Source organism: Peromyscus leucopus, chromosome 22, assembly GCF_004664715.2.
Source record: "Peromyscus leucopus breed LL Stock chromosome 22, UCI_PerLeu_2.1, whole genome shotgun sequence".
Lineage (NCBI taxonomy): Eukaryota > Metazoa > Chordata > Mammalia > Rodentia > Cricetidae > Peromyscus > Peromyscus leucopus.
This window is the reverse complement of record NC_051081.1, coordinates 43,572,206-43,579,809: the sequence shown is the minus strand read 5'-3', so window position 1 is coordinate 43,579,809 and position 7,604 is coordinate 43,572,206. Positions and strand designations below refer to the sequence as shown.

General features: G+C 46.1%; 1 pseudogene; it reads right to left on the bottom strand.

Annotated features, from left to right (window-relative positions):
* Nucleotides 1–677: 677 nt before the first annotated feature.
* Nucleotides 678–1,509, bottom strand: LOC114692040 (annotated as a pseudogene).
* Between the last annotated feature and the right edge of the window lie 6,095 nt (nt 1,510–7,604).

The following is a 7,604-nucleotide window of genomic DNA, read 5'->3' as shown; positions in this document are numbered from 1 at the left end:
GGCTGAGAGCAGGAAAAACACAAGCCACCTTAGATACCTCAGGCTGCTACCAAGGAGGTCCACAGGTCAGCTCCACACCCATCTCCCAGCTTGAGGGCCTCTCCCACAAGGAGAAGCTGAGAGAAGCCATATATGAACTATGAAACTTGAACTATGAAACTTCGTTAGCAGCCCAACAAAGCAGTGTACCTGAGAGCTTGCAAAGTTTTCCCAGCACACCCCAAAGGGCAGAAAGGAATCATTTGACTGGGTAAAGTCAAATGCTGCAGGGCGGAGATGGGTGTAAATATCCTCCCCCCGCCCCCCAGGCATTTGCTCTCAGTGGTGGTGTTCCTCCTGGTTGTGAAATTCTCATAGTGTAGTGGCTGGGAGCCTCGGTGAGGACTACAGAGGTGTGCGGTGGGATGTCTTTCTGCGTGCTGTGAATATATGCTGTTCCCACTGGTTAGTAAATAAAGCTGCATTGGCCTATGGCAGGGTAGGATGGAGCCAGGCGGGAAAATCCAAGAGAGACAATGAGAGAAGAAAGGAGAGTTAGGGAAGACACCAAACTGCTGTCCAAGGAGCAACATTTTAATAGGACACAGGACATGTGGTGATAACATAGAAAAATAGAAATGGGCTAATTTATTTTTATTTATTTATATATTTATTTATTTATTTATTTATTTATTTATTTTTTTACTAGGCAAAGAATTTTATTAACCCTTTTCCAAACTTTATTCCCAGGCGTATTCAGCTTAATTTGCTGCAAAGAATGAATTGTGTTTTAAGCAAAAACTGAAAGAGCTGCGGTGTCCAAGGGGCTCGGGCTTAAACATATTTGTGATCTAGATTTTATCAGATCCATAAACAAAAGAATTTTAATAAGCAGCCATGATATAAAATAGCAGCTCCTGTAACTTCTGCAGGTGTCACCGTCTTCAGAAGTCGCTTCAGTTTAGTTTGCCTCGTTCTTAGAAGCCTCATCAATATTCTCCACCAGATCTGGGACTTCATCATCATCATCCTCCTCTCCAGTAGCAAGTGGTGCTTTTCCATCCGCAGATTGTTTGGCCAGAGCTTCAGCCAGTCTCCTTAAACTAGTCAGACTGTCCGCTCCGAGCTGGTTGAGGATGCTGGGAAGCATTTCCGTCAGCTGCTTTGTCTCAGCGTGGCCTGTAAGGGTGAAGGTGTTTGCTGCCAGAGACGCCTGAACTTTAGGGTTGTTAAAACGGATCACTGTTCCTTGGTTTGTAAACATGTTCAGCTCTTCAATACCAGAGATATTGTTCACTCCTGACTTCTTTAAGGAGAACTGCAGTTTTTTTTATCATCTGCTGTGGCTGTTCTGTGAACCACCTTCTTTCTGCGAGCGGTTCCTTTTCCACCAATGCACACTTGGGCCTGAAGTTTGGCCAGGTTCTCCTGGTTCATGATCGTTTCTTTCATCTTGTCGGAGTGGAAATGGGGCCCCGCGGGGGACTAGGGTTCGTGCTCAGGAGGTCTCGGGCAGACCAGCTGAGATAAGGCGCCAGAAATGGGTTAATTTAAGATGAAAGAGCTAGCTAGCAAGAAGTCTGCCATAGGCCATACAGTTGGTAATTAATATAAGCCTCTGAGTGATTATTTCATAAGCAGCTACAGGACCGGGTGGGACCAGAGCAACTTCTGCTACAGTGGTGTCCTGAAGGGACGTGCTGTGAGACCCCCACAGGTTTCACACGCTGGAGTGAGAAGAACTCATCTGAACCAGTCACCTTGCCACAGCAAGGTAAGACAGCTGTGTGTGTGTGTGTGTGTGTGTGTGTGTGTGTGTGTGTGTGAAGGGAATCATTAGCCAAGCCAAGGCAAAGGCCGGGCTAGGATGGAAACGAGCATGCCTTCCTGAGCCCCTGGCTTGGCGTCCTGCCAGGCCCTACTGGAAGACAGAGGAAGCATCCCAAGGCTCCTCCTATTCATCGCGTGTAACAAGGGATATTCTTTACAGTCATTGTCCTTAGCCAGGGCACCGTCAATTCCAGTTCTGTGCCCATGCAGATTTCATTCATTTATTCAAATCAGCTCAACTAGGCTGTGTATAATGCCAACCTCTTACGGGGTCCAGAACCGCTCTCCTCAGTCACCAACACTCCGTGCACCCTGTCTCTGTCTCCTCCTCTGCTTGCTTTCTTGAGTACAGCTTTTCCTCTGGTACGGGGTGGGGTAGTGAAGAACCAAAGCGCCCCCATTTCAAGTAAGTCCCTCACCCCAGCTTGAAACAGACTCGAGTTTCAGAACTCTCAGAGCTGCTGACATAGGTCCCAGGACAAAGTCAGGATGTTTGAAGAGCCATCTGGTAGCAACTGATTAACCATAGAATGCCCCAATGCCGGAGATGGTCAAAAGTACAAAGTCAGGATGTCTGAAGGACTATCTGGTAACAATTGATTAACCACTGAATGCCCCAATGCCGGAGGTAGTCTATAAAGTTTGACAAACAACTGGTTAAAACTACAAAGATAACACAGAAATTCTGAAAAGTCCCTAAAACTTGAGCCAATCAGAATTGTACCCGTACTAGCACCCCTAAATGATGTAACCTTATGGTTTTTGTCTTTAAAACAAGAGCTTGCAGAGGGGCGGGCACCTCCTCCAGCCTCTACTGTGTCGGATGGCTTGAACTGCTTCAATAAACCTTGCTTTTGCATTTTGGTGAGTTCGTGTCTCTGTGGTCTCTTGGGGGGGGCGGTGTCTCGTTCCCAGGGCACAACAATAAAGGTATACTGGTAAATGGTCAACAACACAAGTGTACCTGGTTCAGCTAAAAGTGCTTGTGTCTTCCCCAAACTCATTAGTTGAAATCCCAACCGATGGGACGTTCGAGAGTGAAGCGGTGGGGAGTGGTCAGGTCGCGGATGGCATTAGTGTCTTAGGAAGGGACCCAGGGAGCTGCTTTGCCCCTTCTGCCCCATGGGAAAAGGGAGAGGGTCATCTGTGAGTCAAGAAGTGGGACCTCCCGCAGCATTGAGTCTACCAGGACCTTCATTTTGGACTTCCCAGCCTCTGGAGCCATGAGAAATGAGTTTCTCTTGTTTATGAACTATCCGGTTCGTGGTAGTTTGTCATAGCAGCTGCTGGACAAGACAAGCCTTCTCCTCTCCCCTGTATTCTTCGTTCTCTTTAGATAAGCCCAGAACAGGTCAATAAATCTAGCATGTCGGGGGAAGCCAAGCCAGGGAATAAGCTACTATTCTGTCTCTTGGAGATGCTCCCGAGTAAGGGAGGATGTGGGTGGGGGTGGGGAATGAGGGAGCAGGGGCTAGGGGAGTGTTGCTGGAGAGGGAGCTCATTCAGCAGAGTGTCTGCTTAGCCCACAGGAAGCCCTGGGTTCTGTCCCCAGTATTAGGATGGTGGTACGAGTCTGTAGTCCCAGCACTTGAGAGACGGAGGCAGGAGGATCATGGCCATTCTCTCCTACATATCAAATTCAAGGTCAGCTTAGGCTACATACCTCTTCGTGTAAGCTAGATACCAGCTTGTCTTAGAATTCCAAAATGGGGAGCGGTGGTTGGAGGGCCAGAGTTTTCCCCATGGAGAAATACTTGTTTTTTCATCCTAGGAACAGTCTCAAGCGTGTCTTTGTCCCTGGAATTCTGCCCTGTGTTGTCCGAGGCTATGATGGTACCTAACAGTTATCAGATGCTGAAAGAATAGAATGTAGCTTAGTAAGTGCTCCCTAAGGTTAGTTACTATTATTATTCCAATGCCCTCTTTCAGCTATCCCAACCCTAAGTGTGTCTGGCCTTTCCCCAGGAGGAAAGGGTCCTATAACACATCTCAAGAAGGGGACTTGGGAAGTGAGAAGTGACTCATGTTGCATATCTAAAAGACATTTGCTTCCCTGCGTCACCGGGAGCACACCAAGGGTAGAAACTGTCTTACCTATCTGTGTATCCCTGTTTCTTCTTGCTTTCCTCAGTAGCCTGCCTCTTTGATTTATTGAAGGTATTTTTCTCTTTATGCTGAACCGTAAAATGCCTGTCTAAAGCTAAAAGCCTGCATTATAGGAGCTTACAGGTGACCGCAGGAAGGCTGGCAGTGTCCCCAGATCCCCGAATCTAAGGGTACCGGTACCGTACAACAGGAGTATGGAGAGGCTTACTATGATAACTTCTAGCAGCCCGGGAGTCTGAAAATCAAGGACCTCACCCTGAGCAAGGCTCACACGTCAGCATCAGAGCCTTGTTGAGAATGGGTGTTTCTATTAGGAGCCTGGACTTGGGTTTTCCTGTGTGAATTATCTGGCAGCTATGTGCATGTGATCTCCTGTGGGGGGAGTGACTCATATAGATGCCTTTAGAAGTGGGCATCCTTCCATATGGGGTCTTTAGAGAGAGTTAGATTTGTTGAGGAGAGATGAGAGACCTTTTGCAATGTGGCAGAATTGGTGGAAGGATATGTATGAGCTGCCCTGAGATTCCTTGGCTAGAGTGACACCAAGCAGCACTGTAGTTATTTAAGGCTAGGTATTTATATGCCTATGGTGATGATGGAGGGCAGGGCATAAGTATATGCAAAGGCAGGAGATAAGTTGCCAAATATATATATATATAATATATATATATATGTATATATATATAATATATGATACATGTATGTATGTACTTATGGGTCTGGATATGTGATGCACAGTCACAATTTTTAGTGTAAGTATATACAGTGCAAAGTGTGGAGAATCCTTTGAAAGTCTCTCTCTGTCAGAGCAATGATGAAAGGGAAGACAAAGGAGCTGGACAGATAGCTTGACCCTAAGACAGGTGGCTCAGCACAGTCTGCTTCTCCAGAGGACCCTAGTTCAGTTCCCAGCACCCATGTCAGGGGGCTCACAATCTCCTGTGACTCTAGCTCCGGGGGATCTGAAGCCCTGGCCTCCATGGGTGACTGCATGCTTATGCCCAAACCCACAATACAGATACATGAGTATAAACACGATTAAGAAAATGCTTAGAAGGAGGGTGGTAACAAATAAAGGGCGGTATGTATGTATGTTCTGTATTTATATGAATTCACATCCCCATATAAAAGGTGTGAAAAATTAAAATACTTGTCAATTAGCAAATGGACACTAGTTGATCTGCTGAGTGGTGACTCACTGGTTCTCAGGCTTGGTTTTTAGGCACATTACTAGATAAATCTGTGGCTGAAGGAAAAAAAAAAAACGGGACACTGTAGTTTCTTCCAGGCACGGTTATTTTGGTCTCCTTCAGAGAGCCAGCCTCGTTCAAACATCTGGCTGAGGGAAAGCTTGAGAATACGAAGTATTTGTGCATTTTATGGATAAGAAGTTGGAGGGCTATTAGAAGTCATTTTCTGTGTGTTCATCTTCCCAGGAGGCAGGGCTGGCACTCCTCTGACAAGTGAGAATTCAACAGCCTCCCAACAAATCAATGGCAGATGCCTTTAGGGTAGGAGGGAGTCTTCATCTGAAAGGTTTTCTCCCTCAGCAGTGCACAGGAATCAAATCTGGATGAAGATCTAAATGAACTTGCATTTACAGATTTATCTCTATCTCACCCAGGTCAGATGTTGAGAGGGATGGTGGGTGGGTGGATGGGTTGGGTGGGTGGAGGCATGAGCCTTTGGACTCACTTTGGAGAGAGATTAACTTAGACCTGTAGGAAGTAGTCTGGATTTACTTATTTTGAGACAGGGTCTCACTGTGTAGTCCTGTCCGGCCTGGTACTCATTATGTAGAGTAGGCTAGTCTCAAATTCAGAAAATTTCCTGCCTCTGCTTCTCTATTGTCATTAAAAATAACCTACCATGCTCAATTATTTTTATTTTTTTAAATCTATTTTTATTTTATGTGTTTGTGTGTATGCTTGCATGCATCCACATGCACTATGTGGGGTGCCTACTGTTTGTAGAAGCCAGAATAGGGCATGACATCTCCTAGAACTGGAGTTACAGATGGTGGTGAGGTGCCATGTGGGTGCTGGGAGCCGAGTCTAGTTCCTCTGCAAGAGCAGCGAGCGCCTGTACCAGCAGAGCCGGCTCTCCAACTCCAGCAGTATGAACTTTGACAGAACGGCTAGGGAAGGATTCTACCGCAGTGTTAGGTGGCTTTAAAAAGCCTTTCGTATGATATATTAGCACCGATTTTAAAGGCTTGGGCATGGCATTCTATCCAAAGATATGAAAAAGTATTTAGGGGGTAGTGGTGTGCTGACTAGTTTTTTTTCAACTTGACACACACCAGAGCCACCTGGGTAGAGGGCACCTCAATGGAGGAATTGCCTCCTTTACATTGGTCAATGGGGGCATGTTCTTAATTACTAATTGATATAGCAAAGCTCAACCCAGCATAGGTAGTATGATCCCTAGGTATTTGGGTCAGGATTACATATAAGGGAAAGTACCAGAGTAAGCCAGAGAAGTGATCTAGCAAGTATTCCTCTGAGGTTCCTGCCTCCAGGTTCCTGCCCTGACTTCCCTTCATGATGGACTTTAACCTGTAATACACCATCAACCCTTTCCTCCCCAGGCTGCCTTTTCCATGGTGTTTCTCACTGCAACAGAAAGCAAACTAGTATAGAGGTGGGGGTGGGCAAATAGATCCACCGGAAAAACCCTTGGCTTGAAAACGTGAGGACCTGATTTTGATCCTCACAACCTATATGAAAATAATCTGGGCACGGTAGCATGCATTTGTAATCTCATCACTGGGATGCAGAGGCAGGCAGACACTTGGGGTTTATGGGCCAGCTAGGGTAGCCTACTAGGTGAGTTCCAGGCCAGTGGGAGACACTGTCTCAGAAAACAAAGAGGATGGAACCTCAGGAATGGCAGGCAAGGAGGTTAGATTTATAATCCTCACTTTTTGTTCCAACCTGCCAAGGCAGAAAGGAAATAAAGCTTGCCAAAGGGTCTTCCAGACTCTGGGGTGTGGTTAGCTGTACAAAGAGAGAAATAGGTCTCTCTGGTGTCCAATTTGATCAATTTCCTGGTTGCAAGTAATTGAAGAAATGACTGCTTAATTCAATCAGAGGATCATTTCTTGGGAGCTGACAGAGTTCACGAGAATCAAAAATCAGTCTGGATGGTTACGAAGTAAAGATCACAAAGAGTGACTGTATAGAATCTGTCCCCAGATGTCACCACTGTCCTTCTCAACAACAGTGACCATCATATGCCCATGTCTGCTTCTCATTAGTAACACAAAGGGCTGGGAGAAAATGGCTTATGGTCCAAATCTGTGCCTCCATCCTTAGAGGCTAAATTGCTTCCTTTTAATTCTCCAGCCTTTCCTTTCTTCTTCTTCTTCTTCTTCTTCTTCTTCTTCTTCTTCTTCTTCTTCTTCTTCTTCTTCTTCTTCTTCTTCTTCTTCTTCTTCTTCTTCTCCTTCTCCTTCTCCTTCTCCTTCTCCTTCTCCTTCTCCTTCTCCTTCTCCTTCTCCTTCTCCTTCTCCTTCTCCTTCTCCTTCTCCTTCTCCTTCTCCTTCTCCTTCTTCTCCTTCCTTCTCCTTCTCCTTCTCCTCCTCCTCTTCCTCCTCCTCCTCCTCCTGCTGCCTCTGCTTTGCTCTGGCCAACCTTATAGACTTAATGACTAGGGAAGTAATTACCTCCCCCCCCCATTTATTTACT